We start from the raw sequence: 13,870 nt of genomic DNA, 5'->3' as shown, positions 1-13,870 counted from the left end.
AGATTTAAAAGGTGGTCAAAAAGGCTGATATTGTCTCCATTTTGTAGTGATCAGCCGCAACTACTGGTCTGACTGGGGGGGTTGAATCTATCTTTGTGTATTTCAGGTATACCAAAGAATCTAGCCATTTTGGGATGATCAGTTCTCAAAAATGTGAATACTTAGTGCTCAAAATTACTGTGGCACAACAGGTCAAATAAAATGGTGTTGATACCTGAAAAACTCATATTTATTTTTTCTACAGTGATTTCCTCATAAACAAGAATCTTGATCTGCTAGGAGATTTCTAATGGCTGTGCCGTAATCGACATTAGTCATAATAACTGTCATGCCCCCTTTATCAGCTCTCATAACCCATATTTCTTTGTTGGTAGAAAGTTCCTTTAAGGCAAGTTTTTCTTCCAAAGATAAATTATATGTTTTTGGTTTGCTGCCTAACTTTCTTCTTAGATCTTCTTCATAAATATCATGGAAGACTTGAATAATGTTATGAAGTGGACTGTGGGTACTTCTACAAGTAATCTTGTCTTGTTTTAGGCTGAAATGGGGATATTGTGTAACATAAATTGTAGCTTCAACTTCCAAACATACAATTTAAAGTCAATCATAACCCTTGCAATGTTTGCTGGTTGAGTAGGAACAAAGGAAAAATCTTTTGTAAGTACTTATAAATGATAGTTACTCAGTGTCGTATTGCTGAGGTTAAGAACCTCTGTATATTCATTCTTTTTGGGGGGGGTTCCCCTCCCCTTGTTCTGTTTTTCCCCTCGTTCTTCCATTGTGGAGTCTTTATATTGTTGGGGGAATTCAAGAAAAAAGGAGCTGGTGAAAGAATGGGAGGTTGGTTATGATTGCTTGAATTATTAGTGGTCTGATTCTGTTGATTCGGACAGTCTTCGTTTCTTAAATTGAAACTTGATTCAGGTTCTCCTGCATTAGTTGACTGAGTAGATGCTGGCTTATAAATTAAATTCCTTTTTTCATTTGGATAGTAAGCTGACCCAGAAATATAAGCCTCCAAGTCCCGCAGAGTTTTGCGACATTTCCTGTTAATAATCATAGCAGTTAATCTACCACTGTATAAGCTACTAAGTTGAAAAAAAAAAATGTTTTTTTTTAATGTCTCCATACAAACATCAAATCTCCTCTTCCAGGTGACAAAGTTTGATTTTGTAGTCTTCCACCAGTAATCTCTTCATAGAGATTCTGGTGCTGATTAATAGCTTAACCAGTTCACAAAATAAACTGTCTGCTGGTTTCATCCCATTTGGAAACTCGCATACTCTTAAACCAAACAGTACTTGCAGCACAGATGCATTCCTCTAAATACAAGATTTCATATTGCCATGGTTTAAATTTTAGCACAAGATACTCTTTGTATTTGAAGTGATGTTTCTATAAATTGTCTCAGAGTCAGAGATTGCACCTTGTACAGTGTTTTTAAATGGGTCGTCTACAGTTTTAAATAAATCAATGAGCAAACCATAGTACCTTGAGAAATCACTGTAGGTGCATCATCGTTGATATGTGGAGGTGCCAAGAAGTTGCTTGTTTAATGCTCCTGTTGAAAAACCTGATAGGTTGCTATCCCAGGTAAAGCAATGTTGTGACTCCTTGATTTGAGCCCCTGTAGTAATTTGCATACATCTGACACTGTCACCATTAGTTTCTGAGTCAGCAACACCAAATCTTCAGAAAAATGATGAATGGAAAGATCCAAATTTCCATCTTGTGGGGACAAACTTCCAAACATGCTAGCTTACCTCAAATGAAAACAGTAGAACAATAAAACACAGCATAGAAATTAAGAAAAAACAGTAAACCCACAAAAGCAACCATGCAAGGAGTCCCAGATATAAGTTTTAACTAAGCACATTTGTTCTTTCTATTTTCAATAGACCTTCATCAGAGTTAAAACCAAAAATACAAACTCAGTTTAAAAGGAGTACCAAATAGATCACATGACCATCCCTTACCAATAAACTATTGTTCACAGTTTAATCTATCCATCTTAAAGTTACAGTGTACATAAAACAAGTACACATAGTGTAACCATTCACTTACCACGCTGAGGTGTTGCTTTTTTATAAAAAGGTCTGATGTTGCTGCCACAACTCAAAATATACTTCTGGATTCAATAAACTCTGTGTAGGTTCCACACAGAGCCTACCAAGATTGTTTCCTGGTACATGATACTGCTCATTGCGCTGCATTGCATGGCATTGCACCATGAATATTAATGATGCATGGCATGCTTAAGGAAAGTTCTGCAGCTTGCAACAGTGTTGCTGGCCAGAAAACCTGTACATTGAATGTGGATTGTAGCATCCAAACTTCTAGTGCAAGAAATCTGGTCAGACACTAAACTAATGGAGGAACAAAGGGCCAAAAATAGGGGCAGATTTACTTTGTGATAGCATGCATTTTCTGAAGGATATGAAGTACGAAACAGAAATGTATGTCATTATGTATTGGCTTCAGTCTTGGTGATTTCCCAGTAAACCATACATTTTACAAGGAACAACCCAAAAATATGCTGCAAACATCTGGACATTCTGCAAAACTCTGGACAGTCTCCCTTTTGTGTTTTAATTGTTATTTATTTATTTTATTTATTTATTTATTTTTTTGAGGCCAGTGTTTGTGTAATGTACTGCTTAGCACCAGCGTGTTTAGCTGTGCTCACCTGATTTTTGAGAAGCACAGCAACATGCATATTGGAGGAATGGACTACCCAGGTTGTAGACAGGACCCAGTTAGCCACAAACATAATCTAGATGCATTCAATTAATATCGACTATTGTGCAAACACGTTTAACAGTCTTAACTTTTACAATAACTACTTAGTGCAAATCATATCACTAATCCCTTAGCAGTAGGTGTTAAATGTAGGTGTGGAGTGCATATGGTCCAGGTTTCTAGTACAGGGTGTGCAGATTTTATTTTACTGTTGTGAGATTGCAGATTATAGCAGTGAAGTGCAAGATACACAACTGTTTTCCTCAACCTTCTTGTGGCAATAGCTGTAAGTGTAGAAGAACTGTAGACATGGTTAATTTGACTAGTACATTTACACAAGTGCCTGTATATCAAATAATCTCGAAATTACAGTGCTTGCCACTGTGCTGCACATCACTTAACATTGTGCAAACAAGGTGCCTGTAAGTGTGCATCCTCGACTACTGTGTTTGAGTGATACTAAGCAACCTGCAATGTTTTCAAGTGTTGCAAAACCAAAATGTGCACACTGTCAATAAGTGCAAGACATGTAAAAGGTGGGAAAATATATGCATATAAAATGCAGTTTGTAGGAAATGCTCATGCTACATTGAGCTTGAGCTATGGCAAGCATGTCAGGAGATGCTGGTGAGGGTGTGTGCTTTTGGGCCCAGAGGTGGGGTGTCCAGGAGTCCAAAGTGTTTGTTGGACTCCCAGTTAAGGAGCATCAGCCCCAGTTACTGCAGTGAGACTATTACAAATCTGAATCCTGGAATAGTATTGCCAGGGCTTTGACCAGTGCTACAGGTATCCCCCCACACTGGTGAGCAATGTAGACACCACTTTGATGACCTCTGGATGAAGCAGTATACCCTTGACCACTGGAACAGGGAATTTAGTACAGATGTGTAAATATCAGTTTCACTGAGTAATAGTAAGATTTAAAAGCTGAATACAATCAAACTGGTATTCATAATGGTGTTCTGTTCTGTTTTTTTTTTCTAAAGCTACTACAGAGTGAGCTTCAAATGTCAGGCCCCATGCCGCATGTTTCTTAAGGATGCAAGAAGAATGTGTTATGTAGGCATCAGAACAGTACTATCTAAATAGTATTTTAATAATAATAATAATAATAATAATAATAATAATAATAATAATAATAATAATAATAATAATAATAATTTGTATAGTAATTTAGTAGCATTAAAAGTTAAGGGCCAGTTAAGTGGTATTTAATACAGTTGTATCAAATTGAGCATGCATTACTCAACTGCAAAAGAAACTATACATGCCTTAGTCTGTAGCACAAAGCAATGGTGCCATATTCCTAAATAACAGTGAGCATGCATCTCTAAAATATAAAAGGAAACTATGCATGCAGTAGACTGTAGGACAAAATAATAGTACAGTATTAAAGAGGAGTCATTAGTTGTGGGTTCAGAAACCACACTTCCTAAATAAACAATACTGTTAAATGTTCATCATTATTGCAATGTAACTTCATACATCAATTCCAGTGGCACAAATAGCCTTCTGCAAACTAAATCAGTATAATTGTTGGAAAATGCATATGTGCAATATATGCAAACATCAAGGATTGGTGGTTGTAATCTGTACTATAGCATGCCTCTGCTATGAAATGGGTAGTCTTAGAAGAAATTAAATTTGTTATGAGTTTGTAGTGTTAAAAGTAAAGGTAACAGAACAGAGTCAAAAAATTGTATCATTGCTTTGTATGTCACATATGATGTTACTAATGTTCTCCCTGTTTTTTGTCTAACCCATCTCTTTTTAATTTTTTTAATGTTTTATTTTTTGTTTTTTTCTACAGCACAGCAGGGTAGGCCTATCCCATGGGATCTACCTGCTCCCACTCTATCAGCTACAGCATCGCTGACCAGCACATCTGGTGCACAACCTGCTATCACCTACCTGGCCCCTCAGGTAGTTCTGCATTGGAGAATAGGCCTGTGGCTCCCTCTGGGAGCAGTGGCAGAGGTAGTGAGTTTATCACCCAACAGGAACTGCCAGGGATAGTGAATAGGGTTGTACACTGCACTGTGGGTGCATGCCAATGCCGGATGAAGCACCTGTTCTCCATCCTTGTTCAGAGTACACGTAGAAGATGCAGACACTGTGCACTGCAGCCAGTGGCACAGAGAGGTGACAGTGATGACAGTCCACTGGGTGAGGACTAGATTCTCACTGTCAACTGCCTCAACATGCATGGGACCTGGATTTCTCACCCTCTCCCCAACCATGGTGTCACACCCACCACTTGTGTCCTTCACCATCCCTGTCTTTTGTCTTGTTCATGTAGGAATGTCTGGGTAAAGTAGGTTGGGCATGTGAAGAAGCAATAGCAGACAGACAAGACAAACAAGACAAGAGACAGGGATGGTGAAGGACACTAGAGGTGGGTGAACGCCATCGCTGTGGTGAGGGTGCGGACATAACGAACCCATGAACATCAAATTGAATGACAGTGAGAATCAAATCATCACCCACTGGACTGTCTTCACTGTCACCTAACTACACCAGTGGCTGCAGTGTGTCTGAAATCTGCATCTCCTTGTGTTATTAAATACAATGATAGAGATCAGTGTCTCTACCTGGCATAGGCATGCACCAACTGTGTGATGCACAGTCCTATGCACTAACCCTGGCAGTTCATTGAGAGTGATAAACTGACCACCTCTGTCACTGCTCCCAGAGGGAACCACTGCCCTATCCCGTGGGGCAGAACTACCTGAGGGGCCAGGTAGTGCAGGAGCACCAGAGGGGGTGCTACCAGGTCACACAGCAGATGTGTGAAGCAGTGGTGGTTTAGCCAATGGAGTGGGGGCAGGAGGATCCCATGGGACAGGCCTACTCTACTGTGCTGTGAGGAAAAAAACAAAAACAAAAAAAAAATAAAACAAGAAAGAAAAAAAAGGAGGAAAGGGTTGGGGTGAGAGAAAAATGGAGAACATTAGTAACTTCATATGTGACATACAAAGCACTGATACAATTTTACTATTCTGTTACCTTTGCTTTTAAGACTACCAACTCCTAACAAATACCTTGTTTACTGATAAGACTACCCAGCTCATAACAATGCACAATATTTGCAACAAGTAATCCTTGATGTGTGCATATATTGCACATATGCATGTTCCAATTATACCGATTACAGTTTACAGCTTGCCAGTGGTGCTTTAGAGCTCTGACGTTACATTGTAATATTGATGAAAACCTAACAGTATTGTATATTTGGGAGGGGTGGATTTTGAAGGCACAACCTATGACTACTTTCTAATAGTGAACTGTTGTTTTGTATACTTTCCTATTACAATTGAAAAATGTATGCTTAAATTGATACTACTGTATAATAAACCAATAAGTGGGTCTTTACTTTTAATGCTAAAATAACCCTACTGTTCAGATGCATACATACCACATGCATCTCACATCAGTATCAGTCTAGAGGCATGGGTTCACACATTCAGTTCTTGGTCTGTGATAGCTGAGGAAAAACAGAGCAGAACAGAATACCATTAAGCATACCAATCTGGACTATATACAGTTTTTAACTCTTACATGTAGTCTCAGCAAGTGATACTTACACACCTCTGTGGGGTGCCCCCAGTCCTACATTTCTCAGACTATTCCATGCCTCTGCCATGTAATCAGAGGCATGATAGTCCCTCTGAAAATGCCTTGGGCCATGTTCATTCACTAGGAGTCCAACAAACACTTTGGACTCCTGGGCACCGTATCTTTGAGCACAGAATCTCAAAACCATCTCCAGGAACACCTGCCATGCCTACCACAGATCAAGACCAATGTAGAATGATGCACGTTCTGCTTTTGCAACATTTTAAAGTGTTGCGCATTGGTTACCATCATGCAAACACATTGCACGAGAGTGTGAACTGCTGGGAAATGTATTTGTGTGATTGACAAAAGTATTAATTGAATGCATCCGAGGTATGTTTGTGGCTGTCTGGGTCTTGTCTGCTGCCTGGGTGGCCCATTCGTCCAATTTGTGCACTGCCAATCCAAGCGCAAACAAGATTCGCATAGACAAAGCAATTTGTGCTAAGCAGAGCATCATGCAAACAGTGCCCCTTCAAAAAATATAAAAAATGGAGAATTAGTTGAAATGAGAAAAATCAGTCTGTGACATACATAGTAGAAAATGTTAGTACACATGAGATATGACTACATAAGTTTGGATCCCAACTCACACTGCAATGCATCATTAGAAAACAGAAGGGGTGGAGTTATCTATCTTTACCACACAAACAGCTTGGCAGCAAATACATTATGTAATTCTTCACATAACCAAGTGCAGCTGAATGTGCACTGATATCAAGGCATGACCTGTTATTTGTAAATGTATTATATTTAATATATTTGTTTGTTATGCACTTAGTGATCACACAACCTGCTATGATTATTCCTTGCAAATCTACTGCTGTGCCATATCTTTCTGTGTTTCTTGGTCATTCATCAGTTATCTGAGCAGTACTCAGAGACATGCAGTATGTAAATCAGTCTATATCATATATCTTAAAATGTGTGAGGATATTAACTGGGAAAATTATGATATGTAGTTGCCATCAAATGAAGGGCAGGTTGGATGGCACAAACAAGCATAGACTGCTGTTCTGGTGGGGGGGAGCAAAGGTGGGTTCCTGTCATGGCACATGCAAGGGTATACCATTTTTCTTCAAGGAGGTGGACCCAGGTTGAGCTACTGTTATGGCACAAACAAGGATGTGCTGCTTTTGTTACTCTCCTTGGTTTGCATCCTGCCTGTTTGATCTTGTGAGGGTGGTGAAGCAGGAAACTGCTATGTGTCTCATCACTTTCTAACTTCTCTATGTTATGATTTCCCATTAAAAATGTATGGTGCTAAATTGAGGGCATGCACTGATCATCAGTACTTTGGGGAGGTATCAGTGTCTGAATATTTGAGGCCTGAGGTCTACTGCTTGCTAATGGACACACAAGTCAAATAACTCTCTGCTGTCACATGATAAATATTAATTTATGTACAAATCTCCCACCTTGTAGTTGCTTATTGTACCAAGTGATGAAATACAAGGACATGTCATAATATTATTACACAATACAGTACATGTTCAGGACTTAACTTGTAAATGCAGCTGTTGCCACAGTGTTAGTTCAGGGCTGACTGTGATGCAAGCAATACACAGCCAATACGTGGGGAGGTAGAGGCTGTGGCCCTGAGTTGAGGCCAGCAGAGGTCACAGGGTTCCTGTATTGTGTTTCTGTCCACCCTGTAGGACTCTACAATGTCCATGTCTTGCATTTTGTGATAAAGTTAAATGTGGACTGAAAACTCTTCTCCATCTTGGCCTAGGCCTATTGGCAGCAGCATTGCCTGTAGCCTGTGCCACATACAAGTGGAGTTAAGCAGAAGCAGCGCCTAACATTCTGTCTGTGTAGACTTTCTGTGTCGGTACTCCACTACTTTTGAAATCCACAGGAAAAACCAGCAAGTGGTCTACACAGTTGCTTTATAACTTGTTTAATAGATCCACCAGATTGGTTGATGTGCAATTCAGCTGCTTATATTGTAATTAGCATCTCTGAAACATGGCCTAAGACAGATGCAATCCATTAATAATCTACTCCATTATAAAAAGACAAATGTGTAGCTAACAAAACTGATGGTGAGGATACTGTTCAGAAAAACAAAATAGTTCCAAAGGTATCTCTAGAGGAGTATTGAATTCTTGCAGGTATGCTGCCATTTTATTACCTACACAATGTGTATGCTGGAATATATTAATGAATAATGTGAAGCAAAGGCTTTTACACTATATGTATGCATTTCTTAAAAGTGTACCAATGGCAAAAGCCATGTTTGCCAAGCCATTTCAGAGGTACAGATGATTGACAATACATGAAAATAGAAAACTGTGTGATACATATGTACAGATGTTTCAGGTACAGGTCCTTTGAAAGCCTGTTTAGCATTTCAAATGTATTTTATAAGCAAAATGGCTCATGTGCCAGTTCTTTTGTGGGTGGGGGGAGTAAATAAAAGCTACTGTTATGACACAATCTAGAATGGACTGTTATTTTGGGAGGGAGCACAGCTAATTTACTGTTATGGCACATGCAAGGATATATTGCTCTTGCTACACACCTTGTTTTGCATCCTGCATTTTTTTAGTATTTCACATCTGTAGAGTGTTTTATGATTTTCCAGTGGGTACTACTAACTGTCTACCTTAACTGTTTTACTGGTAACATTTATTTTGTAGTTATGTGATACTTATGTGTGTTATCATCCTGCTGCTTTTAGGACATAAAATGTCATTGAGGCCCTCCTTCAGTGAGGGTGAGAATGCTATAATTATTGACATGCTCCATCATCATGGGGCTTTTCTTTTGGGAAGGGGTCATCCCAATATGCCAGAGAAGTTGAGACTATGGTAGCATATTGTTGCCAATATAAATTTTGTGGGCGACCACAGCGAACCTATGAGCAGGCACACCGCAGGGCCATTGACATGATCACCTCTGTAAGGAGGCATGCATCTGCTGTTGCCAGAGACCAGAGGGTAACCAGCAATGGGCCTGCTGCAGAACAATCTCTCACCTACAATGAGGAATTCTTGGCAACTCTTCTACAACAGGACAACTTACAGCAGAGTGGACTACAACCTGTCATTCATGTGGGTGTGACTGCTTTTCAGTCCCAGGAATGCTTCCAGGTAGGCTTTGTTATATGACCAGTTGAATAACTGTTGTATAGTAAAACAACTGAAATAAAAGTTAGTTCTGTGTCGCATGTGTTTTTTTTTGGGGGGGGTGGGGATTGAATTTGGTACAGTGATAAGCTCAGTTTGGAGTTGTCAGCCACATTCTTGTTGAGCGTACATTTCATGCAGATATAGAGGAGTACATGAATTACCCCCTGTCTTATTGTTAATTGTGATGATGTTGCCCTTACCTCTTTGCTTAACTTATTTCAGGACCATCAGGAATCCAGCAATGTATGCTTCCTGCAGATGGTAAGCCAAATAAATTTATTTCAGTTCTGCAGATCAATTTATATAAATATCATAATGTGTCATTTTAGGCCTGTTGTGTGTATTGCTGTACTGTCTGTAATAGTAACAGCACTGTTAGTTGTTTAGCATATGTTGCACTGTAGTAGTGCAAGTAATAATATATGCCTGTGTTTCTCCATTTTAATCACAGGTGATTATGACAGTGTGAGTGTGAGCCCTGAGACACCTAATGTCAGTGTCTCATCAGACACTGATGATGATGGTGGTGAAACTGAGGCACAGTCAGGGGGTGCAGTGGTTGAATTTAACACAGAGGTTGACATCCAGCCACCCCTTTCTTTCTCCCCAGACACAGCCAGCAGGCCTATGCCTATCCAGTTCACTGAGCCCACAGATATAGGACAGGTGGATGGTGAGGACATTGAGTAGGGAAGTGTGGCTACTGCACCTTCAGTGTCTGTTGAGTATAGCCAAAGCCAAAATGATGGTGAGGTACCATACAGGAGGGTTGAGAGGGGTGCTCGGAGGGGACCTGTCGTCCCTTCTCCTCCTGGTGCAGGTATCTCTTCCTGTGTCACTCAAAGTATGTTTAGGGCCATCATGGAGGCACCAGCATGTTCAGAAAGGTGCTCCAGACAAATGTTCAGTGTTGTGCATGTGGCACTGTCTGTCATGCATGATTGTCTCCACCATGTCACCAATTCACATTGGAATGAGTGGTGCTTGTGATAGATTAAGGAGTGTTTGTCATGGGACAAGCAGTGTCTGTGATGGAATGTCTGCTGGGAGGGGAATGGCGTCCTTGTGAGCATAGGTCAGCCACAACATCTGCTGATAGCCAACATACTGTGCCTGATCACACTCCAGTAGTGGCAGTACTTCTGCTGCTCCATCGGTGAGTGCTGTCCACATCCAGACATAGCAGGCCATGGGATCATGGTCCTGGGTATTCCTGTGAAGGGAGCATGTCCAGCAGACATCAGTCATGCTCAGTTAGTAGCACTGCATCTGACCTTGGGCATGGAGGTGCCAGTGCAACTCCTGGCAGAGCCAGTGCTCATAACTGGGGGTGACAAAGATGAACTCCCACCTCTATCATGCATGGATCACACCTGTCTGACATACTAAGATGTAGGGCAAGCACTGAGTTTGGCTGTGTTCATGCAGACCCTCACACACCACTTTTACATGGAGGACCCCTATAGACACACACACACACACACACACACACACACACACACACACACACACACACACACACACACACACACACATATATATACACACACACAGAGCCTGCCTGTTTCCCTGTCTCCCTCACACACACTCACCAACCTTTTGTGTCAGTCTAGGACCCCCACAACACCCTGAGTAAGTGGTGATAACTGTGCCATATCCCCATTTTCTCTGTTTTGGATTCAGGGATACAAAAGCGTTGTGTCTGTTGCACAGGGTGCATAGCTACATTAGTGCCTAGTATTTCTGCATTTTTGTTGTTGAACTGATAATTGTACCTGTCACTTATATTTGCCTTGCAAAGTTATGCAGCGGATTGCATCGTTATGTCAGTACTCTTTAGTGCATTATCTTGTAAGGGTTGTGAAGTTAGGAACTGCAATGTGTCTCAATACTTTATAGCATTTCTCTTCAATGTTTTCCAGTACATACATATGGTGCACATCACCATCACATGCAGGTCTGAGGATTGTATGACAGTACCATAGTCAAACTCATTGGAACAGTAATAGGGTATAATGCTCTCTTTTGCATGAACCTCACCAGACACATGCAGCAGCTAAACAGATCACAAGGCTTTCTCATCAAGATAGCACATGGTCTACTAACCAAGACATGCTGTATGTGGGAAGATTAAAAGGCATGTCACTGTCATCTGGCATCGCATTAAATTGTAACTGGTATTCTAAGCCTCTTTCTTTTGGTTTAAGCACTTGGGATTTAGGTCAGTTGTCTTACATTAAGTTTTGCAGTCTACACTCCTGTGGGAGGAGATGGCAGCCTCTGCTCCTCTGAGCTGGGAATTGCTGGTTAAATGTTTATTGTTCCTGTTCTTCTAAGTGTCTTTGTTATGGTTAAGCACTTGGCCTCCAAAGCAGTTATTTTACATTAGGAAGGTTTGTGGACTCTTCTGGTAGGAGAGGATAGCCTACACCCATCTAAGCTGGGAATTTCTTGTTGAAGGCTTATTGTGTCTGTTATTCTGAAAGTGTCTTAGTCTGGTATAACCACTTGGGTTTCAGACCACTTATTTCTCACTAGGAAGGTGTGTTGTCCATGTAATGAAATGCTGCTTTATTTAAACTGTCTTTTCTTTTTCTGTTGTGATTGTGATTTTCTGCACTTTGAAGTCCTAGTACTTCTGCATTTTACAGCATAGGCTAGATTCAAGTGCTGAATCTAGATTGTTTGGTATTACCTGAGCAATTAAACCAGCCTTCTTACATTTAAAATCCCCCCCACACACACACACCCTTGTGGCAGAAGTCTGCAGTCAAGGACCCATCTGAAGTGGGGATTGCTGGAATAAGGCTCAGTCTTGGCCTTTCCCTTTGTTTACTTTTTCAAAATTGTTTAACTTTGCTTGTATTTCAACATCATGTTTGGCCAGGTTTGCACTTAGTTTACTGGAGCTGCTCAGGGCTTGCATTGCTGCCTTGCGAGCAACTCAGTTGTGCATTGTGAAACACTGACACAGTTTTCTACCCCTTGCCCTCCATAGAATAGACACTTTTTGTTAGTCTTACAGCAAAACCTGGTTCATCTAGCTCACTCCCCACTAGTTACTGCAGTATATACTTTCCATAATAGACGGACAGTTTCCCATCATTTCTCTAGGCAGCTTGATTGACATGGGCATCCTGAGGCAATGTAGCAATTGCCTCATGCATACTGACAAACAGTTACAGCTAAAACAAAGTAATAGAGCATTTGAGAGCTGTATCTATTCTATGAATTTAGTATAAATTCACCACATAACAACAAACCAGATATTAAACATGTTGTCAGCGCACACACTTCACGTCTTGCACATAACAAGTTCACAACGCATAAACCCACATACGTGGTGGTACTTGTTAGAAACCTGCCTAAAGATCAGAAACCTCCCAAGTGCAAACCTACTGCACACACTGAAGATAAAACAGAATCTACTACACATAATAATACACACAACACTGTCTCAGCCACTAAGCCCTTAAGGCAAAACACCTCAAAACCAAATCTTGGTTATAAGCAACTTCATAGTGAGACACACAGATGTCCCCCTCACCAGGCTGGACAAGGAGAAGGTCACAGTCAGCTGTCTGTCAGATGCCATGACCCATTAGATCATGCATGCACTCAAGTCTCTCAACAAGTAATGTTTTGACTCTGTCATAGTCCATGTTGCAGTGAATGACTGGAGACATACTTCTCTGTATCATATGAAGAGAGACATGACTGAGCTCTCAGATTGTCTGACCCAGGAAGCTATGTCCCTAGCTCTAAGCAGCATTCCACCTTCACCCAGGATGATGCCTCAATATAAACAAAACATGATTGACTTCAAAAATTGGCTTAGCTTCTGTGTCAATCCAGGGTGAGCCAGTATCTGTCACTCTGGGAAGATATGGTCGAGAGACCACACTGGTTTGCCTGAAATGGTCTTCACCTGTTGCATCCTGGATTTTGGTTTCTGGCAAAAGTACTTGCCTCTCCCATAGAGGCCTTTTTAGGCAATGTCAGAACAACAAAATTCCCAACATAAAAACATCCACTAGAGACAAACTGAAGGTTATGCTTCTTAATGCGAATATAAATCAGAAAATGCACTCACTGAAAGCACTCCTTGCCTTGCAAGATGCCCATGTCTGTGCAGTCACAGAGACATGGTTGGAGGCTGCAGACAGCACCCTAGCCATGCAAGGCTACAATGCTTTCCACACATTCAGACATGTAAATGGGTGTGAAAGAACCAAAGGCAGAGGTGTATACATCTTTATTAAATACAAATACACCTCAAGACTAGTCAAACTGTATGAGTCAGTAGCGCTACTCCAAGTCCAACTAACTGTAGGAAAAATCCCACTTCAATATCATTGTTAGCTGTAGATCCCCCACTA

This window comes from Protopterus annectens, chromosome 1.part1, assembly GCF_019279795.1.
Source record: "Protopterus annectens isolate FY-2018-M chromosome 1.part1, PAN1.0, whole genome shotgun sequence".
In the NCBI taxonomy this organism is placed as follows: Eukaryota; Metazoa; Chordata; order Ceratodontiformes; family Protopteridae; genus Protopterus; species Protopterus annectens.
This window is presented reverse-complemented; position numbering follows the sequence as displayed.